The sequence below is a fragment of the Pteropus medius genome, unplaced genomic scaffold, assembly GCF_902729225.1.
Source record: "Pteropus medius unplaced genomic scaffold, Ma_sr-lr_union100, whole genome shotgun sequence".
Taxonomy (NCBI): Eukaryota; Metazoa; Chordata; class Mammalia; order Chiroptera; family Pteropodidae; genus Pteropus; species Pteropus medius.
The window spans coordinates 34,564,213-34,589,191 of NW_024340696.1; the positions used below are offsets into that span (position 1 = coordinate 34,564,213).

A 24,979-nucleotide genomic window follows, 5' to 3' on the forward strand; every position below is an offset into this window, starting at 1 on the left:
GAAGTGCACAATCAATATCAAAGCCTTTCTTGCAATGCTCATGCTGAAAACTTCACTGTTAAAAGATCAAACACTAATTCCCCATTAGTAAAAGCAGAGTTTACTTCTTACTCATTTTTGCTACAGAAAAGCTTTCAGCACAAGATGTCATCTATGTGAAAAATATTTTTGGCTGAAAAATAACTGAAATAACCCACATATTGTTAGCTGAGTTGATTAAAACACATAATAAGGACCAAATTTAATTATTCAACCAATAAATACTTATTGAGCTACTCTGGCTTTTCAGTTTAGAGTAGAACCTCTAAATGTTTAAATATTCAAATAAAGACACATAAAATAGTTAATCCAGCAGAGACTTATAGCCGACCGTCAAAGGTTACCGAGTTCCATAATCTTGGTATACAGATGAGGAAACTAAGGTTCAGGGAGGCCCTGTTTCCCAGATAAGTGCTCTGATATGGGATGATCTGATGACAACTACAGTCACGTGAATGCAAGCTTCATGCCAATTCAGATACATGTAATTCTTTTGATTCAGAGGGACTTTCTCCTGTGGGTCGTGTGTGTGTGTGTGTGTGTGTGTGTGTGTGTGTGTGTGTGTGTGTGTGTGGCGTTGCGCGCGCATACAGATTCATCTTTCTTTCACTGCGTTTCTAATTTTCCCATATTCTCTATTTGATCAAAACCAAAATCTTAAGTTTTTTAAAATTAAAGTAATTATTTCTCGTGTTTCACAAACTGCATTATAAACTTCATTTTTTAAGTTTATAAGTTTAATTAGATGAATACTTTTGCAATTGTTTTGATTTTCTTCTCTGTGATTCAGTACAATTGTTTTTAGCCTTTAGGCAGGTAGATGAAGAGTGTTTTTCGCTTTCCTGAAAAATTAAAGCACTAAAGTCTCTCCAACTTGTTTATTCAAAATATAAAGGATACTCATGCTAACCAGCCAGTAACTATGGCTCAGAACCAAGAAGGATCACTATAATTATACCTTAGCCTTGAGTTTCTAATATATGAAAGCACAAAGTTTAAGAGCAAGAAAAAACTTGTAATTAAAAAATTTAGATATAGAAAGCTCTAGTGAATAGGCATTTTAGACTTAGCTAGCTTTTAAAGATATTTACTCTCATGAAAAAATTAATAGCTAGTGAAAAAGATTTTTTTAAAGTTTGCTTTTTATACTATCCCCTAGTCAAAATAAATAAATGTTGATAAATGAATGAATAAAGTTGCATTCTGACACTGATTTTTTTCCTGAGGGCTCTGATTTCATCCCCTAGCTCCTGAGTGCAGAAATTTTTATAAAGTTCAAAGGCAAGATAAAAAATGGAGAGAAATACTGGGGAAAATTTCAGGCTGTTATTCAAGGTAGACATTACCAGTATCCATGTGGGTAGCAACCAATGCTACCTACTCCAGGAACTAGTTCTGTATTTTCCCTAAGCATAAGCCAGAGTCAGGGTGGCCTGGTAACAGATACACTGAACAGAGAATCAGGAGGCCTGAGTTCTAGTTCAGGGCCTGCTACTTACTAGCTTTGCCATAATGAAGATGGGTCGCTTTGCTTCTCATTAGTTAAGGGCAAAGAAAGGTACATAAAAGACAACACCAAGAAACATTATACTGGTTGTCTGACAGAGGAAATACCTTGACAAATAATTAGAGTCCTTTAAAAAAAATGTTTCCTCAAAAAGAAAGTACATGTTTGTTGTAGACACAAATGGCACAGAGGGGAAAACTGGGAAAAAAATATAGTATGAAGATAGAAAGTTATATGTCCCTCTTCTAACATTCAATATATATATTCAATATAGAAGTTAAAAACGCACTGAAGAGGAGAAGAAAACCAAAGGCTATATAGCTCCTTTGCTTAGAATTATCCTTAGGTGTTCGCACATTGTGTTATCTTAGGTGTTCTAACTCTTAAAGAATCAGCCAAAGAACAATAAATACAGCAGGATAGCCCAAACCGTTATACAGTGCTTAGAGATGGGTTGTTGAGCTGCTCATTTCACCTGTTTAAGTTTAAAAAATGGGCAAGTTACTGACATGATGCTTTGAAAAATATGCGGCACATTGTTAATATTTAATATTAGATAAATAAGACAAATAGTTTCTGAACACACATTTCACACACACAAGAACACATCTTTTTAAAAAACCTGTAAGTCCTGCTAAAGAGACAGGAATTATGAAAGCATGTACCCTACTGGCTTCTGATTTCTAACATAATTTGTGGAATCCACCACATAGAGGTTGTTAATATCCGATGTAGTGTTAAAATAGGGACAGTTCTGTTAACTATTATATGTGCAGGAAAACATTGCAGATCATTTGAAATAGACAAAATCCAGGCTTGGAAACCTTTGTTCAATAGAGAGATAAGAGGAAGAAAATGACAGCTTCATCTGTGCAAGTGTATTGTGATTCTCTGGCATTTTTGAGTTATGAGGCATTCTATGCTGGCGAATTTTTCCAGATACACAATCTCACTTCTAAAGAGCATCGGAATATTTATACTTCAACTTTCTTTGCATCGATTTTAAAAACATGTTTATCTGTTCTTTTGATTTAGTGAAATGTGCAGGGATCTGTCTTGGTGACTCAGCATCCGCCACTGAGTTGGGGCTAGGAGATCTAGTCCCCTGTCATCGGCTGTCTGGGTTGTATGATCTTGAGGATTCACTTAACTCCTTTTGTGCCTCCATTTCTAAATGTGTGAATAGGAAATCATTCTCTCACATCACATGATGATTAAATGTGATAAACTGTACAACTATTTTTAAAGAGCAATAGTGGCAGTTATCATCATCATTGTTCTTCGCTATAAGATAATGGTTCCCTCAGGAATAATCGAAGGATGTTAGAATTTTTGTCCATACACTAAATTGTCCAAAAACTGCTGAACTTTCATTTCTGCATTCTATGATCCTACTGTTTCCTTCTGTTAGTAGCTATTAGTTCATTATAATGAAGATTTTTCACTGTTATAGTATATTTGCTCTCCTTCTAAGTTGCTGACTAATTCTGTAAACATGCACTGAAAAGGGCCTGTACCAGGGCCCAAGGATAAGTCAAATGTCTCTTTGTTTATCTTATGGTGAGAAGAATGAGCTTCAGCTTGTGTGCTCTTTTTGTGTCAGATAACTAAATTTGAACTATTAACTCTATAGGTATAAAAAAAGCAATGAATTTGTATATTATTTAGCAGTAACAGTTTGCGAATATACAAAGTAAACTATATACCTATGTCGACATAGGTTTTGTTTGCTTTTTCGAAAAAAATTCAAAATGTAAGCTACTCCTTTTTCATTCTAAGTAAATGTAAACCTTACCCGGTTATGCATGTAATCCTATTCAACTGGTGGTTTTGGATTTCTGCATAACTCTCCTTTATCATATGTTATACATTGATACCTCTAAAGCAGCGGCTCCCAAACTCTTTGGCACCAGGGACCAGTGTTCCTTTTAGAATCTAATGCCTGATGTTCTGAGGCGGAGCTGAGGTGGTGATGCTAGCGCTGAGGAGCAGCTACTACAAACACAGATGAAGATTTGCTTGCGCACCAGCTGCTCATCTCCTGCCGTGCATCCCAGTTGAGTATCCCTGCTCTAAAGTATCTTTAGGCAGAGAGTTCATAATTTTATGTTAGCTGATAGATGGACATTTTAAGTTATCAAACAGTGATGCTGCTGATCAGAAAATATGGCAGCAGTGTTATTTTTGTCTTATGTTTATGCCACCCAGGCAAGCTGTTTAACCTCTTTTAAGCTCCGTTTCCTCATCTACAAAATGGAGAAATATACCTTTGCATCTTAGAACTCAAGAGAAATTATCTCTTTTTCCTATTTTTTCCCACACCAAAATGAAAATTTTAAATTTTCTTATTACAGTGAATATATTATTATTGAAAAATCACAAAATTGTCAAATAGGCAAAAAATATAGAATCCCATTAATCCTATACACCTAAACACAACTATTATTAACATCTTAAGTGTCTACCTTTCTAAGTAGTATTGATTGCATTTTTTAAAAGAAAAACGGCATCACTCCATATATACTATGTTGTAATGTTTTAAATCCATCCCCAGCGACTTAATCTACATTAAATACAATATTTTATATCAGAAGTCAGCAAACATTTTCTGTAAAGACTAAGGTAGTATTTATGCTTTGACAATCACATACTCTCTGTATCTCATGTTTTTAATATTTTTCTTTTATAATCCTTTAAAATGTAAAAACTATTCTTAGCTCTGGTAGTACAAAAACAAGTCTCAGGCTGAATTTGGTCAGAGTGCTTTAATTTGCTGACCCCTGTTTTATATCAACGGAGATGTTTTTGTAATGTCTTTTCAGAACAGCTATGTAATATGCCAGTGGTATGGATATGCCACAATTTAGCCAGTTCCTTATTATTTGACATTTAGGTTTCCAATTGTCTTGGTGTTACAAACTGCAGTGGAATAAACATCCGTATACACATTTACTCGTACGCATGACTATTTTCTCAGTTTAAATGCTTGAAAGTGAAATTTCTGGTCAGAGGGCATTCACTAATTCATTCACTCATTCACTAGCTATAGTTGTAGGGTCAAAGCAGCCACAGACAAAATGTAAACAAATGGGGGTGCCTGTAGTCTGCCAATCCCTGGATTATGTTAACTCTATTGAAAGCATCTTAAATACTTTTCATTTAAATTAAGAGGTTTTATAATATTTTTATATATCCTATTTCATGACAACACTACATCTGTTTTTAATAGATCAGTGTTATTCTTAGAGTACCATAATAATTCAATGAAACAATGTCTTATACTAATAGCAATCACTATCAGAATATCAAAATGTCATGTAACTCAACACTTTTTTATTAGAAGAGTTTTGAAAATATCAAATTGAGGTACGTTGAGGAGTAGTTCCTCTTTAAAATACAAACAATAACTAACAGAACACATAATTTACCTCGTCCATTGTGGCCACTACTGCACTATCTGAATGCTTTTTAAAACCATTAACACACATACACATACACATGCACATGCACACACTTTAACATAGTTTAAGCTTTCTAAATTACTAACTTTCAAAAAGGAATTTCTTCTATAATTCTGACTTTTTAAAAATGTCAATTCATTTATTCAACAAGTATTTACTGAGTGCCTATGTACTACCTGCCAAGTTGCACAAGGCACTTAGAATACATAAGTAAACAAGACAGCCGTGGTCAGTGATTCATAATAACACTTGTTTTTGAAGGGTAGCACTGGAAAAATGTCCATAGAGTATTATTTTATGAGACATGGGAAATGATCAAATAATAACTTCCATTTCTTCTCTCCCTCAAAAATGAAGATGGATATAATATTGTTGTGAGCACTGCACAAGGTAATCAGACAAATCCTTGCCATCACGATGCCTGATCATGTAAAACTGGCAATAGTATCAAACAAATATAGAAAGACAATTGTATAATACTATAGAGAAAGTTATCACTTAGGTGTTCTTGAAAAATCTTAAATTCAGCCAGACAAAGCAGATTTCCCCCAACATGATTTATTTACAGCATATAATCATCTTTTCTCCTGTGACCAGTCAACATTTTGAAGGTTATCATTCAGATGGGTATCACCTTTATTAGCTAAGAAACTGATATATTGGAACCATTGAAAAGAACTAGCTCTAACAGAAAGATTGGGGTAGCAGCATGATGTGTTTAAAAAAGTAAAACTTATGGACAAATACTGTATGATATCACATATGTGGAATCTAAAAAAGCATAACTCATAGAAACAGAGAGTAGAATGGTGGTTTCCAGGGCCTGAGGAAGGGTGAGGTTGGGGAAAATGGGACAGATGTTGGTCAAAGGGTACATATGTCCAGTTATAAGATGAATGAGTTCTGCTGATCTAATGTACATCGTGATGATTATAGTTAACAGTATAGTATTACGCACTTGAAAGTTGCTAAGAAAATAGATCTTAAATGTTCTCACCACAAAAAAGAAATAGTAATGATGTGAAGCGATGGAGGTGCTAACTAACCCTACTGTGGCTATTAATCATTTTGTGATATATGTACATCAAATCAACATCAATTGTACATCTTAAATTTACACAATGTTACAAGTCAATTATATCTCGAGAAGGCAAAAAAAAAAAAAGTAAGACTCAAAGTTCTGAGGTAAAGCACAGTGGAGAAAAATGGTAGTCAAGGATAAAGGGGGAGTAAAAACAGAAGTGTTCACACTGCAATCCACAGTCCTGTCTAAGCGCCAGACAGCAGACCCACAGAATCAAGGTACAAAATGAATGGATTCAAGCTCTTCTAATATTAAACAAACAATGCACTTGATAAAAACTTGAGATGAACGCTGAAAACTTCATCTGTTAACAAAATTGAATAAGAATGGGGTACTGTAAACTTGGCCCCTATTTTAGTCACTATAAGACAGTACTATTGAAGACAAATGACTGAAAACCGTGAGAAAAGAACTTTTTTGGGGGGTGTTGTGATAAAAAATTTAAAAAACAAAAATTCTGGCCAAGTCTAATATGGATCTTGGACTTGGAGGAAATAACATTTCAAAAAACTTTTTAAAAAGTCTTTATTATATATTAAAGTAATGATAGAAATTTGCATCACATATTCTTTAGGAATTATGAGAGGGCTCTTCTATTGGCTTTATTTAGCTGGAGTTTTCCTTAACAGAAATGAAACCCCAAATAGCTTATGTACCATTTGCTACAATGTTTGTTAGATTTTAGGAAAAGAGCTTTATTATGATTCCCAAAAGAGGAAATGTTTCCCTTAGTTCTTTTTTGTTGTTGTTTCCCTCAATTCTTGATCTAGTAAGTTAGGTCATGGTTTCCTAAACAATGGTGATAGCCGAATCCAGATGTCTATTTTCTTAGTTCATTTTTTTAAAAGAAAGGAATCCTTTTGACTGTAAGAGGAATCTTTCATGGTATTAAGTCAGTGGTTCTCAGACCAGCATCACCTGAGAACTTATAAGAAATGCAAATATCAAGTCCCCAACCAGATGTACAGAATCAGAAACCTTGAAAGTGGGACCCATATATGTTTTTCTAAGCCCTCCTGGGGGTTCTGATAAACACCAAAGCTTGAGAAGCACTGAGTTTCTCAGAAGGTGGACTCAGGTAAATTCAGTAAGAATAAGAAATAAATTGATTGGAAACAATACTTTCATCAAAATATTTATATAATACCACAGATATATTGTTTCTGCAGTGAATCAAGCAACAATCTTTAATAGTCTTTAAGTTCAGCAAACAGCACAAGAGGTATTAAGCCACATGATGCTGAATTTGCAGTTTAACAGCCAACTTTCCATTTGCTGTTTGCCTGATATTTAAGAGCAAATGAGACAGCCAATTCCTAAATGAATGGCAGTCATCACTGCATAATTTTAGTCTTATGTGCTTGCCACTGTGGTTTAGGAGCTTATTTTACTGTTAAGTCATGTCTCTAAGTCACTTAATAGCATTAGAATGGAAAGATATGGTCAAATTTATGAGGCCAAGAACGAACCTCCTGTGAGTACTTTATACCACATTGAGAATCTAATTATTGGTTCACGGCACAGCATTTATTAGTCTTTTCTCTCTTTATACAGACTTTGCTGCAAATCAGCACACAATAGTATTTAGTTTTAAAGGGCCACTTATATGTAAAGTAGCTCTCGTATTTATTTGTGGTAGTTTACAAGTAAAATAACCCTTCCCGTTTTATCGTAGGATTAGTCATACAAGGTTTAAACCATTTAAAAAAATAAAACAATTATTTTTCAACAACGAGATCTATGCCAATATTGTAAATTTGGAATGCAATTGAGAAACATTTGTAAAATGAGGCATGGCTTACATTAATAGTGTGAAGATTTATGTACAACTTTCTTAAGACTAAGAGTAAGATACAATATGTGGTCTTTCGGTTGTCTGAAGTTTGTCCTCTAGTAGATTCATCACGAAGGGCTCCTGGAAACAATATTGCCTAAGTTCTTGCATGCTGATAATAGCTTGCCTCTGTATCCATTAGACTCGAAAGTCAGTTTTGCTAGCCGTGAAATCCTTGTTTCTCATTCTTGCTACAGCTGCCAGAATTCCCCGTTGAGATTGTCATTAAAATGGGAGATCTACTTACAAAGGAAAGCAATCTGCATTCAAGTTTTGGGTAAGGAAGGAGTTAAGACTGTGGCTACTCTGTAAGTAAAGAATCGATGAATGCTCCTAACTGTTTCTGCGTCTATAGCAGTTTATTGTTTTCTTTGCAGTGCTTCTCCACTTCTTAGCATCTCCCTTCCACTATCAACCAGATAATTTCTCTCCCACAGAACACAAGGTTTCTCCAGGGCATTAAGCTATCCAACTTTCCTATTTCTTTTTCATTCCTAGGTATTTACATATCTGGACTCCTTAAGCATTGCATAGCACAAAGCACAACGCTACATTTTATCAGAAGGAGGCATTGTTTTTATGTCCAAAAATGGTTTAAGAAGTTTTTAGTTATGAAAAGGAAACTTCTCTCACCACACCCCTCCTCCAATTTATAACATTCTGTGAACTTGAAAATCAGTGTATCATAGTTTGAGAACGCTGGATTTAGAGGATGTTTAAAAGTCATTTATTTCATATTCCATTATTTTAAATTAATGAAAAAAATCTGAAAGTGATAAAATGACTTGATCAAAGTAATGCAGTGAATCAACAACCTGAATCTGAGAAGCCAGGATTACAGATATTCAGAGCAATGTCTTTCTACTCCATAAGAGCGACTTCTTAAGTTTATTAGATCGATATCTCTAATACAATGAGTAACTCAAGCAGACCCCTATTTACAAATGGCTTACCTACAGGCTCAAAATTTGGAATTTTCTTTAGGAATAAGATTTTAAGATCATTATACAAAGTCTACTCTAATTACAGGATCTCAGACAAGTAGTCAATATCCCATAACTGGAAAAAGAGGTAGAGTTTTAGGGTGATGAGAGAATGAAATGAAATAAGACACTGTTGACTTTTTATCACATGTATAGATTCCTCCCAATATTTTTAAAAATTTATGTTTCAAAAATATAGAAATTTCTAATACCTGTGTACCCATAACCAAGCTCTATTAATTCATATCGCTGTAGTCAAACTTGCTCTAGATTTTTAAAAATAAAGTAAAATAGTATAAACTATAAAAAATACAGTTTCTAATTACCTCCAGTTTTCATCATAAAGTGAATCTAGATTTTGATTTGAGAAGGCTCACGAGTGTCTGGCAGACTGTATGATTTCCTTTTCATAGTCACCTCTTTATCTCTCAGGCAAGGTTTTCTTTTCTCCCTGGCTCATTACTGAACAGCTTTTTCTCTTACTTTCTTCTTTCTCAAGCAAGCCTGCATTGCTTTTGAAGTTTCTTAAGGGATATTTACTGCTGTAACAACAGGAAAAAGGGTCCTTGCTATGTCTTTCCTAATACCGTCTTTCAATTAGATCCTGTAGAGAAAGACAAAGTCACAGATTGTGCTAAGTGCCTCAGTACTCCCAAATTTCCTTCTGCATTAGCTATACATAAACTTTATTGTTGAGTCTATACACTTACCACAAATAACTCTACTCTTTTGCCTTTTAAATGGTTGATAATGGAAAATACAAAGAAATTTCCAATGCACATTTTTTTAGAATATGAAATATTCTACATAATATTTTGTATAACACTTTAGACTGATTCATGTGTTTAACAAAAAAATCTTGTTACTATAATTAGCCTTTGTCTTTTTAAATTGCTTTTGATAATACAAACACTGTACAAGAATTTATGACCAATGTTTTTACTTAAGCTTTGTTTTACCTCCATTTCCATGTAAACTAAGTATAATATCAACATCTAATAGTAGTTGTTGTAAATAAGCCACCATCTGAAATGGCAATCTATAAATTGACTATAAAGAAGGAAATTCAATTATCACTAAGGAAAAGTCATTTTCTTTATGAAACAGATGTCAGAAAGAGGAAAAGGTGACTTTCAAGTCTTTATAGGCTGGATGCTTGGAAGAAAAGTTTAAAAAATTTAAATCTGAAGAGAGGCTAGAACTGAATCCTGAGTAAGTCTAGGATGCAAAAGTTTGGTAATGATTTTTTTTCCTAAGTCTATTTCATTTTTCCTTTAATATTTTTCTGATCATAAGATTATTACTAGGGCACTATGGAAAATCTGATATGTACAGAAAAAACATAAAGGCAGGGGGAAAGCTCATATATCAACCAGAAGCAAATATTTTTTATATTTAAGAATAGTTTCCTATATAATGATTTTCTGTTTTCTATAGCTGAAATCATATTATACATGAATTTTTATATCTTGCTTTATTTATTACATCAATACTTGTCCATGTCGTTAAATAAATGAACAAGTATAAATTTTAATTGTTGCACAAATGCCATTATGTGGGCATTCCATGATCTGCTTTACCATTCTTTTATAGCTGGAAATTTGAGATGTCTCCTCTTATGTACTGAGTCTATAAAATATATCCATTAACTGCTTTAGGTAGAGTATGATTATATTTTGGATTTTTCCTTTGAATAGATTCCCTAACGTAGAATAATTGGTGCAAAATAAATACCTTTATTAAGGGTCTTCTTATATGCATAGGACTTAATAGCTTTTCAGAGCAATTGTATCATATTACAGTCTCTTCAGCAATGTCTGAGTAAATTTTTGCCGTACCCTCATGAAATTGGGTATTTATATGTTTTTAAATCTTTGCTAATTTGATTTAAAAAGGGGGGGGAGGAGTTGAAGTGTTAGTATTTTTGAGTATTTTTAAAAAGAATAAATGATTATTCTGTATCTGTCTGGATATAGAGGGGAAAGAATTGAATGTATAGGCAAACTAGTGAGACGTGCAATACCCAAGCAGTGGTAAAATGACATTGTCAATACCTGAAAGTATGGGAACTGCTAGTCTATCTGAGTACTAATTAAACTCCATTATTTGAGATGGGATCTTGAAATTGCACAATGGGATGGGCCCCTAGGAAAAACTAATGGCGAAATGCTGGGTCTCTGATCTAATCTTAGTTTAACCTTAGGGGCCCTGGTTTTGAGTCTTGTCTTTTGACAGCAATTAACATAACTGAAAGAAAACATACTTCGTAAAGCTGGTGTACTGCAAATCTTAGACTATGATAAATGATAAGTGGACATTTAAATCATTTTTACAGGTACTTTTATGATATATGACAATAAACCTGAGCTTTCTTTCCTCTCTTAGTCTAAATAAATAAAATATAGAAAGCAAATAGGCAACTGGATTCCAAATTTTTGTTCACAGTCAGGAGAAATTTATTAAAGTGCTATTGACATATGTTAGATTTATGAGCTATTCCTGAATCCATTTTGGAATTCCCTAATTACATAAAAGCATTCCAATTGTATTGGTAAACCTTCACAATTTAGATCTGTTAATAAGGCCAAAAGATTTTAGTTTCATTTGAAGTAACAAGATATTATCTTTTTCCTTCATATTTATCAGAAAATGATTCAAAATTGAAAAAAAAATTACTTTTTTTTCTAAATTGTATGCATCTACATCAATTCAGCACTCTCAATTACTGTCCTCAATATGCCTTACTTATAAAGAAGTTGAATGTATCGCTTAATCATTAAAATGTCACACCAAAATACAGATATACATTTTATCAACATTTTGAACTGTAACCGACAGTAATTTAGAATAAAAAGAGAAACTAATGCTGAAATCACATGGATTTTTGTATGTATTGCAAAGTTTTTGCCGTATGTACATACTAGACAATTAAAAGCATTTTATTCTAGTGATGGAGAGTGTGAAAGAATAAAGGATAAAAACATACAGGAGGATAATGAGAATGCTTACAATTTAAAGAATTATTTGGAAAAATTTAAAGATGGCTTGATCTTTGATTTGAAAAAAAGCATAAATGCAACAAATAATTTCAAATACAACTTGAATAAAAACCTGTTATAAACTCACAAGTTTCATGAACATATCAGTTTAGTTTTCAAATCTTAATTATGCTTTGTTGCTCAGGAAGTAGAACATTTCCTGGATTATAGAAGATTATTGCTAGCTTATTATATGAGGTTTAGATGTTGAATTGATGAGCAAGTAAAAAAGAAAGATGGTGGTTCTAATCCTGGTAACTTTCATTTTGGGAATAATTTGTGGGCAGGGCCATGCAGTAGACAGAGCAGGGTACAATCCCAGTTCAGTCACTTCCTACGTTACTCAGGAATCAGCTGCATAGAGCTTCAGTGTATCTACAATGAGAGATGCAATTTCCCCAGTATTGCAACTGCACACCTAGCATAAAATGAACTCTCAAAAAACGGTCTTATTACCACTATTATCATCACTGTCTTCCTCCTTCTTTTGTTCTTTGTCACAAAGGAAAGAGAAAATGCTATTTTCTCAAAAGCTTCAATGGTGTCATTCAGATTCTGGCTCCAGTCTGGCCTAAAGCAGTCCTCTTCAACTTCCTAATCCTCCCTCCATCACTCTTTATCACATGAGTGTGTTGTATTTGCTTCACAGCACTTAACACTATCTGAAATTATCCTGTGAACTTAACATTTTACCTCATTAGCACGTTCATTTCATGAGAAAGAGATTTTGTCTAGTTTGTTCACTGCTGAATCTTCCAGAGACAATACAGTCTGGCACATAATAGATGCTCAAAATAATCATAGATGTCCCATAATATTTGTTGAATAAAGGTATGGATCATAAGTAACTAAATAAATTAAGAATTGCAAGCCTGACAAGATGACAGAGCTTTAAGGTCTACTATAACATCTTTAAAGTTAAACTCTAGGTTGGTATTATTGTAAGCCTAGTCAGAAAACATTAGATAACATTAGATAGTCATAAAGATTTAGATAGCAGAAACAACATAATGTTACAGTTGTTACCTGAATTAACAGTTAAGCCTAAATTAAATAGTAAGTGTACTTTCTACTTGACTATAGGAAGTTCATGAGAGAAGACTAACCTAAGAAGCCACTATTTAATAATTGTGAAACCAAGTTAAATATAAGAATTGAAACAGCAGTTAGTGATTTATAAATTAGAACAATTATGGCTATTAATACATCAAGAACTTAAAAAGAAATCTGTTAAAAAATGATTAAACAAGTAAATACATCAAACGAACAGTACTTCTAAGACAAAGGTGACAATCTCTTCTGTTTATCTGGTCTAACCCTAACCTAATGGCAAGAACAAAATACAAAACAGATTTCCTCATTTTGCAGAACCCTAGATTTAATCACTATTTGTACTGCTTCAGAGGAATTAGATACTTTAAATTATAATAAAGCTCAATTATTAAGTTAAAAACAAACATACCCCTCAAGGCTTAGGTTCATTTTATCATCAATGTAAAAGCATTTTCAGCTAAATTATAAAACACTGTTTGCTTTTAAATGCAGAATTATTGGTGGCACATTCAGATATATCAACGTATCTCACTTAAAGAAACACTTCATAATGCAGCAGAAAAGTGTTCAGTTATTAGAATGGTTAACCCCCAAATTTGTTAATGAACTATTTTCTAAGGTGTTTTAAAGAAAAACTTTAAATATATAAGCATAAATCTGTGGCATAAAAAGCTTAATAAGAAAGCTTGTAAATGAAATCTTCATAAGACTTATTTTACAAGGCACCTTATATCCCGAATGTTTGTGTTCCCCCCAAATTCCTATGTTAATTCCTAATCCTCAGTGTGATGGGTGTGTAGAGGTAGAGCCTTAGGAGGTGATTGATTTATGAGGTGGAGCCCTCATGAATGGGATTAGTGCCCTTAAAAAGAAACCCCAGAGCCCTCTCTCATCCCTTCTGACATGTGAGGACGCATGGAGAAGATGGCATTCTGTGAATGAGGAAGTGGGTTCTCACCAGCCACTGAATCTTCTGGCACCTTGATCTTAGACTTCTTGGCCTTCAAAGCTTTGAGAAATTAATGCTTATTGTTTATAATCCATTCAGTCTGTTGTATTCTGTTATAGCAGCCCAAACAAACTAAGATAGTACCTAATTCCCAAACCATAAAAAGTTTAACCAAGCAAATTTTTACAAATCAAATAATTTACACTAGGTAAGATTTAATTTTTACAAATGCATACCACCATGATCAAATTTACTATAATTATTGTGCATAAAATTTCATTTAGTTATTGTTTAAAAGAATCAGCTCTGCATAGGTATATAGTTGCAGCAAATCCAACTAATTAGCTAATATGCATTTTGTTTACATTTCTTATGCCAACTCTAATAATCTGTACTAATTTCTTAAGGCTCTAGAGTTGTGAATGTTTGTCCAAAAATCTTCTATTTCAATTTCATACTGTGTAAATATTTTTTCCTTTTTTGTTTAAACAATGACCTTTGTTCAAAACATATTTTATACAGATTTATAATATTATACCATGTTTATATCTTAGCAATTTAAAAATAAGTTCACTGATGCTTAGTATTTTTTTAAAGACTAATTTTTACATTATATCTTTTCAATTAAAATGCATTTCATAGTCAGCCATGCAGACAGGTTCTGGCAAAATCCTTCCTTAACCACTCGGTCTCATGATGCTATCCCGAATTATGACACCACTCGAACTGCCCCATTTTTTAAATGTCTTATTCATACATCTCATTACATAGCCTTAACTTTCAGAGCTTCCAGTTATCTGTTAAATTACTGCTAACGCTCTTATTCTACTTCAACTAAACTTCAGGCAATTTAACTAGTGCACTTTCTTTCAAACCATCACTCATCTGTTTGTTGTTTTTTTTTTCACACTGTCTTATATTCATCTTGGATTTCATAGCCTATATTTTCAATAAGATTTTTGCTAATACCTTAAAATCCATGTCTTTGTCTCTGTCACACCTGGCTAGCAAAATCCAACTAAAATCAACCAACCACCTTCTCCATGCCTGTACCTGAATTGCTGAGCACTGCAGGAGAAAGAAATGGCATATACCTGGAAGGAATGACATCACCAACCTAGATACTATCCAGAAACTCTACCATATTTTTCTAGTCAATTCTCTCTAGAACGACAATTTTAAATTATGCACGCTTATCTCAAATGTTTGTTCTCTCCCCCTGGGTCTCAGCAGATATCCCTGTCTTCTCCTTCATCATACAGTTAATAAGGGCCACGAGATGGTACTTATCTAGTGTATTTGTCACCAAATATACCAAGTTACTGACAGGTGTGCCGTCTTTTCCTCCACTCTCTCATACTGCAATGGAGGAAGGACCACTTCCTAATGCCACCTGTCCTCTGAATCCCACCCTCCTCCATCTTCTTAAAGACCTTTTCCTCTTCAATCATGAACAGCTTGGATTCTGTGTATTACCCTACCAAAAGCTCTCCCAGGAAAGTCATTTGTGACCTCCATATTGCTATATTCCAAAGATACTTTTCAGTCCTTACACAACTTGCCCAAGCAGCAGCCTTTGACACAACAGAATACTTCTTCATTTTTCAAAATACTATTTATTTTCCATTGGCTTCTTTGATAATTGCATTCTATTCATCTTTCTCCTACTTCTGGGACCATCACTTCTAGTCTTTTCTAGCTCCTTCTCCTCACAAATGCTCTTTTCTCAGTCTATATATGCCCCGGGCAACTTCATTCCCTTCAACTACCATTTAGCTGTTGAGGACTCCTGAGTCCTTACTTCTATCTTGTGATCCCTAACGTCTAGCTGTGACTCAGTATCTTGAGCCAGAATGCCCAGGTTTGAAGCTCAGCTCTGTCACTTTGCATGCCCATGGCTTAACTCTCTCCGTGCTGTTTCTTCCTCTATAAAATGAGGATATAAACAATATCTACTCCTACTTTATAGGCTTGTTGTGAAATCTAATGAATTAATATTTGTGGGTGGGGACTGTGTTTCTCTTGTTTGTTATTTCTGCAGTATCAAGGGCAGTGCCTCGAAGGAAGTATTCAATAAGCCACTGCTGATTCATTAAATAAATGAACTTACCAGATGGCAAATCATCACAGTTTTGAGGAATCTTCTAATAGCCCTATTAAAGTTTAAATTCTTTGCTATAGCTACCTCAAGATACTCTTCTAAAGGATACCACAATTTGAAAGAAAAAAAATATGTAGGAATATTCCTGGAAAAACACAACTTTTGTTTAACCCCCCTCTCCAAATCTAGTATAAGAAATCAATGTCAGTATGATTCAAGCAATAAAAATGATTTGAAGTATTGGTTTTAATAGACATTGTGAGTTATGAAATGATTCGACATAAATCTAAATATAAACATGTTACCTCATCTCTATCATTAGGCTTCTGTAAAATAAGAGGTGACTGGCCTGTGGAACACTTAAATCACGAAGAGAAAGTGGTTGAAGGAAAAGTACCAGGCCCTCGGCGTCTAGTCAAAACAGATGGGTGTTGCCAGAGAGCAATGATTAGGCCCCTCATCAGACACCTGCCGTAGTGTGACAGGCATTCCTTTTTCATATGGAGTTGATGTCTGTTTGTCAACTTTTTACTGTCTGACATTTGCAAAGTTAGGGGAGAACCTAGAGTAGATGTTTCTTGGAAAAGCAAAACTTTGTTGAAAAGAACTGAAGGAGTAGCCTTTTACTTGAAATGTTATTGAAGATGTGTATTCCCATCCCAAGGTGCGACTTTCCACTTTCTACCTTGGTTCCAAAGGCTGGAGATTTTTCCCAGAGGTGCAGAGTGATTCCAGTTTGTGGACCCTTGAAAAGTTCCTCTCTTCTCACAAATTCCTATCTTCTGCTAGTCTTGGCAGTTGGGAAGGCTATACAGTTTAACTCAAGTTAGTGGCCACTACAGCTCATTAAAGCTTTTCACTAAATTTCCCTCCTGGGCATATGGTACTAACACTGCATCCCCTCCTCAACCCTTTAAATTATAGTGGCCATGTGACTTGCTCTGGCCAATGAGATGCAAGCTGAAGTAACAAATGGTTTTCAGAAGATACATTAAAATCCAGTGTGTGATTTTTCCAGGTTCTTTTTTGCTATATCTCTTCCCATAAGTTCTGCCTTAGCAACTGAAAATGACCCAGATGGCTGCTACTCCATCAGTCTGGGCTCTGGAGGGAAGATGATGAGAAACAGAGTTGTGAGCAAAGAATGAGGGTGGGCAGAACATATAGTATGTAGAGCATACTGTCTTAAACCACTGAGGTTTTGAGGTTGTTACTGCATCGTAATCTAGATCTATTCTCACTGATATGAATCTGAAAACAGCTTACTTTGGGCAAGTTACCATGCGAAACTAAAAAGGATACAAATATTCATTAAGAAACAAGTTATTCTGACTTTCTCTTTCCTTTAGGTGCCAACCACTCCTGTTTGGTCTATCATCTCAATCAATGAGATGGAAAGATAGACAAGCTTCTGCCATTGGTACATTAGCATGAATAAATTTAGGAGTTGGAACTGCTTTTATGAATTGCTGAGATAAAGTTCTTACAGCTGATAAAACTTCTGTGCTTTCAAAAGCAATTATAAATACAGAACAGAGATTTATACAGAGAGACACATATAGCAGACCTGAGTTAAGAAGCAGGTATGATTTCTGTTAATTTATTCCAGAACAAATAGTAATTTTATTTGTCTTAAATGTTTATTATTTTAGAATCAATTCCATATACTCCAAGATCCCTTTTAAAGTACAACATAAGCTTCCAATCATAATGAAATATTCAAAATGAGACAGTTGTAACTCATTAATCATGGTAATTTAATTACAAATATAAGCAAAATTACTGTTCTCTAATATCGTGTTTTATTAAATTAAAACTTTTAAATGAAAATATTAGCTATTCCTTATATCATAGTCATTTCTTTCATAAAAGTTCAATAATGAATGCTAAATAGTAAATTAATAAAGTCTATGTAAGGACCAATCTAAACCTCTAAGAAGTCATCTAAACAAACACATTAGTAGACAATAACATAAGGAAACATTTAACAAATATGATTAAAATTGTTCTTTTCTAGGAAATTAGCATCAATATGCCACTAGCATAGAAAATTTTAATTGCATTGTTTTCTCAAATTAAAGCAAACATATGCTACAGAATTCCTCTCACATTTACCTTTTCTCTAATTGCCCCTTAGGTTTAAAATTTCAGAAAATCTTCTAATGTCAATTCTATTGAAAAGGTCCAGAGTAAATGACCTACCATATTTGGTTATGATTTATATTTAGATATAGTCTCTAGATCACTGGTTTTGAGAGCTCTTTTCAGAGAAACAGCATGTAGGAACCAGATGAAAAAGGAAAATATTCTGCGGGGTTGGAAGGAGCAGTGGGGTGTTGTTGCAGGGACTGATACAGGGGGTTAGAGATTGGGCATATTTTCAATCACCTTATTACATTCTCTCCCTCCCTACACTCTAGCTCAAGTCTTTGGGACGAGTTGCTTCTTTACATTATCAATGTACAGATTTTACTTTAAAATTTACTGGAAGAATTTTTTTGTTGGGGTTCACAGAAAACCTAAGAGAGGTTTAGTCAACACTTACTAAATATTTTTCTAGGGCTAGTCACACAGTGCTAAGGAAAGGGTTGTAAAAACAGTGGAAACTTAATTCTCACTTTCGACATGTACGAATTCTACTGGGGAAAAGGGGTTGAGAGAGTAAGAAGAGTCACAGATCCATAAACAATGAATTGTAATAATAGCATTTGCAGAGACCACAGGGAAGGAAGCGACTGACTGCCCAGGTAGGAGTTGGAGGTGGTCAGAGAGGGCCTCGTGGAGACAGAGAGCAGTCTAGGTTGGTAGGAGCCACCGGTAGGCAGAGGGGATGTGCATATAAAAAGCACACCAAAGTGCTTAGGGTACTTTTGGGAGAAAAAATCCCACTGTGTGAGGGGAGCAATGAAGGAAACCAGAAAAGACAAGCTGAGGTTAGATCTATAAGGCTTTGTAGGCCAAATCAAAAAGTAAACTTTTAAGGCCACAGGGACCTATGGAGGTTTGCAAGAAGGGCTGTATGACACAATTATATCTTTACTGAGTGTTAAAGTGGAGAACTGACTGAAGAGGGAAGATGCTGAAAATATGAAGGTCAGTTCAGATGGACATACCTAAGTCCATTTTATGCATGCTTATTGTCTTGCCATACCCAAAATAAAACAAACAAAATCGTAAATCTTTTCTTCATGTTGGTCTGTTCAAGTTTCTCAGTTTTGGTTTATGAGAGTTACATTTTCTCACTGAAAGATATGCTCCACAAGGCAGGGATTTGAGGGATTTTATCCTTAGGTATATCTCAAGGCAAAGAAATGTGTCCAACATGAGGCAGGAATGCAACCAACATCTACTAACAAATGACTTCTCCCAGGTTATGACTATGTCTATTGATACATGTCTCACTGCTTTATCTGTGTCACTGTCCAACCTGGCTACCACTATTTCAACAAGCCTCTTTGCTGGGTTTGAAGCACAGCATACAGACACCTGTGAGACTCTTCTTGTAGAGAGGGCCACTCAAACTTGCCCTTATCAAACTCTTCCATTGCTTAATAGATGAATAATATGCTTCTTTCTGTTACCAAGTTCTCTCCAAGAAAATTATTCTCAGTACAAATGTTAACGAGAAGAAAAAACTTTGTAAGTTTAGCTCTTTTCTCGTTTTACAATCTACTTATGTCCCTATTTTTATTATTTCCCTGTCTTAATTCTTCATTTCTAATTAGTAAAATATAGACTTAGTTAACATATAGTAATTTTTTTCATAATATAGACATTTAGAATTATGTATTTCTCTAAAGACAACTTTGGCTGCTTTCCACAGAATTTATAATGATGCTTATACTTTAGTTGTTTGTTAAGTAGTCTAAAGTAGTCTATTTTAATATTATAGATTCATTCTCTGATCTAATTAAGAGATTATTTAAAAATTTTCATCATTTTAAATATGTATATCATATTTTTCCAATGTTATATTTTGATTGGTGGCACTGTATATATATTTTAATAAAAAATTCTCATTATCTATAGCATATGTTGGTCAATAATTTACCCAATTTTTAAATTTCATTATGCCATCATTGCAAGCCTCCTTTTTTATAGAATTGCTCAAATCTATTATTTCTTCCTTGAATAGACTTATTTATTTTAACCTTAGACTACTGTAATCATTTTTTTCAATTTCTGTCATTTTTTTTTCAATTACGCCCTCTGTTAATATCTCTGCTTTCTGGATTCAACTCAACTTTATTAGAGACCATAATTAAACTATATTTAAAAGCGTAAGATAAATTGGAGCCCAATTTTTACAATTTAGGCAGGATTTGAAGAGGGGGGTGCTAATGTATTTCTGGTGAATCCTGCTGTATTGTTGAAATTTTCTTGTTTATATCAGATAGTTCTATGTTTTATGGAAATTTAGTATGCATACAAGTAATATTACATGTGGGTTATTTTATGTTATCAAATTTTCAGTGTTCATAAAACTAGCAAAACCAAATTAATATTAGTTCTCTGCCCTTCTTTGCTCTGGTTGCTAGGAAACCTAAACCTAGTTGCTGTACCAGCTGTTTGTTAAACTTACCTGTGACTTTAATACTCTCTGACTTTATTCTGTTTTTCCACAGCTCTGTGAGTATTATGCACTTTCTGTAAGTCACTATAAGTTTTTTGCAGAATAAGGCAGGAAACGGATGGTCTGGGAGGTGACTTCATCTCTTTCGTGGACTGTGGCAAACACTGAGTTTGAAGGGTATCCCCATTAATGCATCCTAATTTTCTAAAAGATTGCTAAACATTTTTATGATTATTTATCACTACTTAAACTCTACAACACAAGTGTCTCAGGCCACTAAACATCCCAAATGTCTGAATCCTATAACGAGAAAAAAATATAGATCTTTCCAGCACTAAACTTACTCTCAATCTTATTTCTCTCCTTCCCATTCCACAATCCCACCCTCTTCCTTTCATGTTTTCTCCTTAATAGTCTTAAACTCAAAGGTATCAGCTATTTCTCTTCAGCAATCTTTAGTACTGGTGTCTGGAGCAGTAGATTTCTTTTGGTGAATTTGGAGAAAAATTCTTTTGCTACCTTCCAAATCAAGGATATCTTGGCAGAGTAAACTGATCTAATGTAACAATCCATTATATGTGCTCCCCGACTCTTGGATCAGATGTCCTCATTACCTTTTCTCATTGAAAGCTAGTTCTTCAATCTTTATAGTTTCCAGGAGTTGGCCTTTTGTTTTTCTAGTTCATGTACTTAAAACATACTACTCAAAATGTTTTCTTTGAGGATTAAATATCTTGTTAGTTCTAAATGTTCTTTCTTAATTTACAGAATAGATTAGTTTTCAAAAACTTCAGGCAAGTTTTTTCATTAATTTATCCATTTCCATAAGCTTGTCTATTTCCTCTGACAACTTTTTCGTAATAAGCTTTTGTTTCTGTTTTTGGCTCCCAAACATCATTTCTCCCTATCCTTCCAAAGGGGCATCAATTTCCTGTTCAGGAATCGTTCATACTTCCTTATTCTTGGTCTTCACAGAATACTGAATCAAACCTTGTGGAAGATTTCTGCTATCATATCCTCCCTTTTATTCCCCAAGGTCCCCACAGGGGTCACATGCAACTAAAAACTGCCAGTTGACCTCTTTCTTGTGGGACTTTGTTTCTCGAAAAGGGTATAAAAATAGTGCATGTTTATTAATTCTAGAATGTCCCAAAGTGATTATCAAACCATAAAGATCCTCTGTGGCAACTTGAGACTGTTAGTTCCAACCTGTTCTGCAGGATTCTGGGGCATTACAATGTCCTATAAAATTACCTTCTGCTTAATATAGCTTTTGGTTTCTGTTGTAAAACAAATAATAATATATGGTATATTCACACATGCTATTTTCTACATATGGTATATGTAGAAATAATAATATGTGGTATATTCACATATGCTATTTTCTTGCAATGTCTTGTTTTTCATTTATCAATTTTCAATATCATTTTTTGCTTTGGATAGTTACTCTTATTCTACAGTGATGTTTTCCAAAGTTTGTTCTGGGAAACAATATTTATAACTCAGGGTTAGGAGATGGGGGGATGATAGTTAAGTAAGTTTAGAAAACACAGGGATAAATAAAATTTAATTCGTTTCTTTTTCTGTGAATTTTGAATTTCTCAGAAAAAATACAGGATGTAGTTTCTTTTGACTTATTTTTAGTATGTATACAGATACAGATTTATCCTGCCATATCTAAAGAAACTCATGGTCTGTAGAACATATTTTGGGTAAAGATATTCCAGATACTGATATTTACTGTCTCCAATGAGGACTTTAAATTCCCTTGAGCTTATAATAGAGCAATGCTATTTCTTATATTTATCTTTATTACTGCTCATTCCTATTTAATATTCATCTTCTCTATCCTATCTGTTTATAATTGTTATGGTTGTTTTCATTTCTTATGTAGACTTTGAAAATCTTGTGGCTTGACTTTTTCTTTCCCCTCAGTGGTATAAGATATTTTAACTGAGTTAGGGTGTTTAAAGATTCTGAATATGCTCTTGTAATCAAAGTTTACTACAGGTATTTAATGTTTCTATTCTTCTTTTGATAGGTTTAAAGTTTCATTGGCATTCCTGATTATTGTTCAGTGTTTCTAATTGTAATTTTCCTGAAGCACGTAACAGAAATCAGTGGTACTTCCTCTTCTGTTTTTGTAATATAAATTTAAAAATTTTGAGCTTATATCAGTGTGTGCCTGATGGTGATTTAAAAGATGTTCTCAAAATACTCTTGAGCCTCAGTGATGAAGTGAGAATGTTAAATTATGGTAATTTAGTAGCTCTTTTATGAGTTAATTTAGGAAGATGGATTTTCTTAGATTATCTTATAAATACCTTGATCTAGATAAAACTCTATCAATAAGCTGAAACCAATGTATTCATAATTCGGCCATGTTGGTGTTCTTTTTAGTAAATGAATGCTCAATTTTTCATTTTGATATAGAGACAAGTACCTCAAGCGTAGGCTTGGGTAAAATTTTTCCTGGTCACATTCCTGATAGCCAGCTCCCTTGAGTGCATTGATCAATGACAGGCAATAGTCAGTGATGAAGTAACTGAGAGGAAGAAGCAGGAGATGATGTTGAAACAGTCTAGAACTAATCACTTTTCACCTGGCAATTCCACTTTAGAGAATAAATATTTATTAACTAATTACAGTTATACTTTCAAAATACAGGAATACTGGAAACAACCCAACTATCCAACATTTAGAGGACAGTTAAGCAAAAACTATGCTAAGAAGATAAGTTCTTACAAAGTAAAATTAAAATATATGCTATAGAAATAAAATAAAAAGTATATAAGAAAGGAAATATCTTAAAAACTTTTTATCATAAAATTAAAATACGGAAAATCTAGATATAATAAAAACAAAGTTTGCACAGAGATAAGGACAAAGCAAACACATTAAATGCATGCTTATTTTCAATGGAGATAGTCTTTGTAGACCTTTGTTTACTAAGACTAGCTAAGTATAGAATAAAAAAATATCCTCCCAAGGTCTTAGGCAAATAATTTTATCTACAGGTAAACTATATCAGTAGGTATTACATTTATATAAATATATAAATACTTATATCTATAAATAAGCATACATATGGAAACAAATATATGTATATAAACTTAAAACACTGTTATGAATGAAAAAGTATGTTAATTAAATATGATGCAAATTTGGAAGAAATACATGATTTGTTTCTCTTGGCATGCTCTACTATCCTATTTGAATCCAGATGTAGAAGAGTGCAGTCCTTATTTCCTTCCAATTGTCTCACCTCCACATAAATGATGAAGAAAGCTAAAACCGAGGCCATCTTAAGTCTGCCATGTGAAAAACAATGAGAATACCCAGGAACTGGATACTCAAAGACAGGTATTCTAAAAACAGAAACTTGTTAACTAAAATGATATTAATTTTAAACATGACTTTTAAAAACATGGATTCCCTGGCTTAATGCTTAGAACACCCTAAACCAAACTGAATAAATGAAATTATTTGGGATGGAAAAAAGAAAAAAACAGGCATAATGTACCAGAGGGTCTCTTTATCCTGGCTGAGAAGGTGACAGGGTCCGTGATGAAGAACAGAATTTTACATATAAACAGGGCAGATATAGGGCAATATAGAAGCCATCTACATAATTTTGAAAAGCTCTATGATAAGATAAAATCTAAAGAGAGAGAGAATGCTAAGACCGTGTGGGATGTTTTATTATGGCTAGGAAAGAACCTAAGACACAGGACAATGTTAAAGCATCTTTTCTCATTATAACTCTGCTTAAATCTGTTTGAAGGAGCATAGAAATGTATGAAATCCTACCCTTGGTAAGATCCACTCTTCTCCCTCCAGAATGCTGAGGCTAACACAAATCTGATTGGCAAACAATTGAAATACATGACTGTTTTTCCTTGACACCAGTTTTTAACACTGTCAACATTAAACGTGAGATCTGTTCCAACAACCCTTAGTGGACACTTAGGTTATTCATAAAGTTGTCTAAAACCTTTCACAAAAATAGCATCCACGCTTTTATGAGCATAATCTACAAAAATCCTTTTTTAAAGTCTATCGATAAAAGGCAGCTAAATTAAAAATTTCTGCTTTGCTCCAAGCAACAGATAATGAATTAAGCCTTGCTCCAAGAAGAGCTCCAAAGTGCTTCACATAGGGATATAGGCCCACAAGACTCCTCAATGGAAAGCCGAATATCTCACTTACCCGCTTCTTTCTTAAATAATGTAATTTTTATATCTTAATTGCCAAGCTTTCTTCATTTTAAAGTTTTTATTACACTAACATTATGCTAACAAAATAAATTTTTAAAGAAAAAAATTCATTTACAAGTCTGCCACTACGCTAAACCTCT

At 33.8% G+C, this 24,979-nt stretch overlaps 1 protein-coding gene across 3 annotated transcripts in view; it reads right to left on the minus strand.

Annotated features, from left to right (window-relative positions):
• The window catches only part of MAN1A1 (mannosidase alpha class 1A member 1), a 140,347-nt gene that overhangs the window by 60,839 nt on the left and 54,529 nt on the right, over positions 1-24,979 (minus strand). The gene's annotated exons all lie outside the window — the stretch shown is intronic.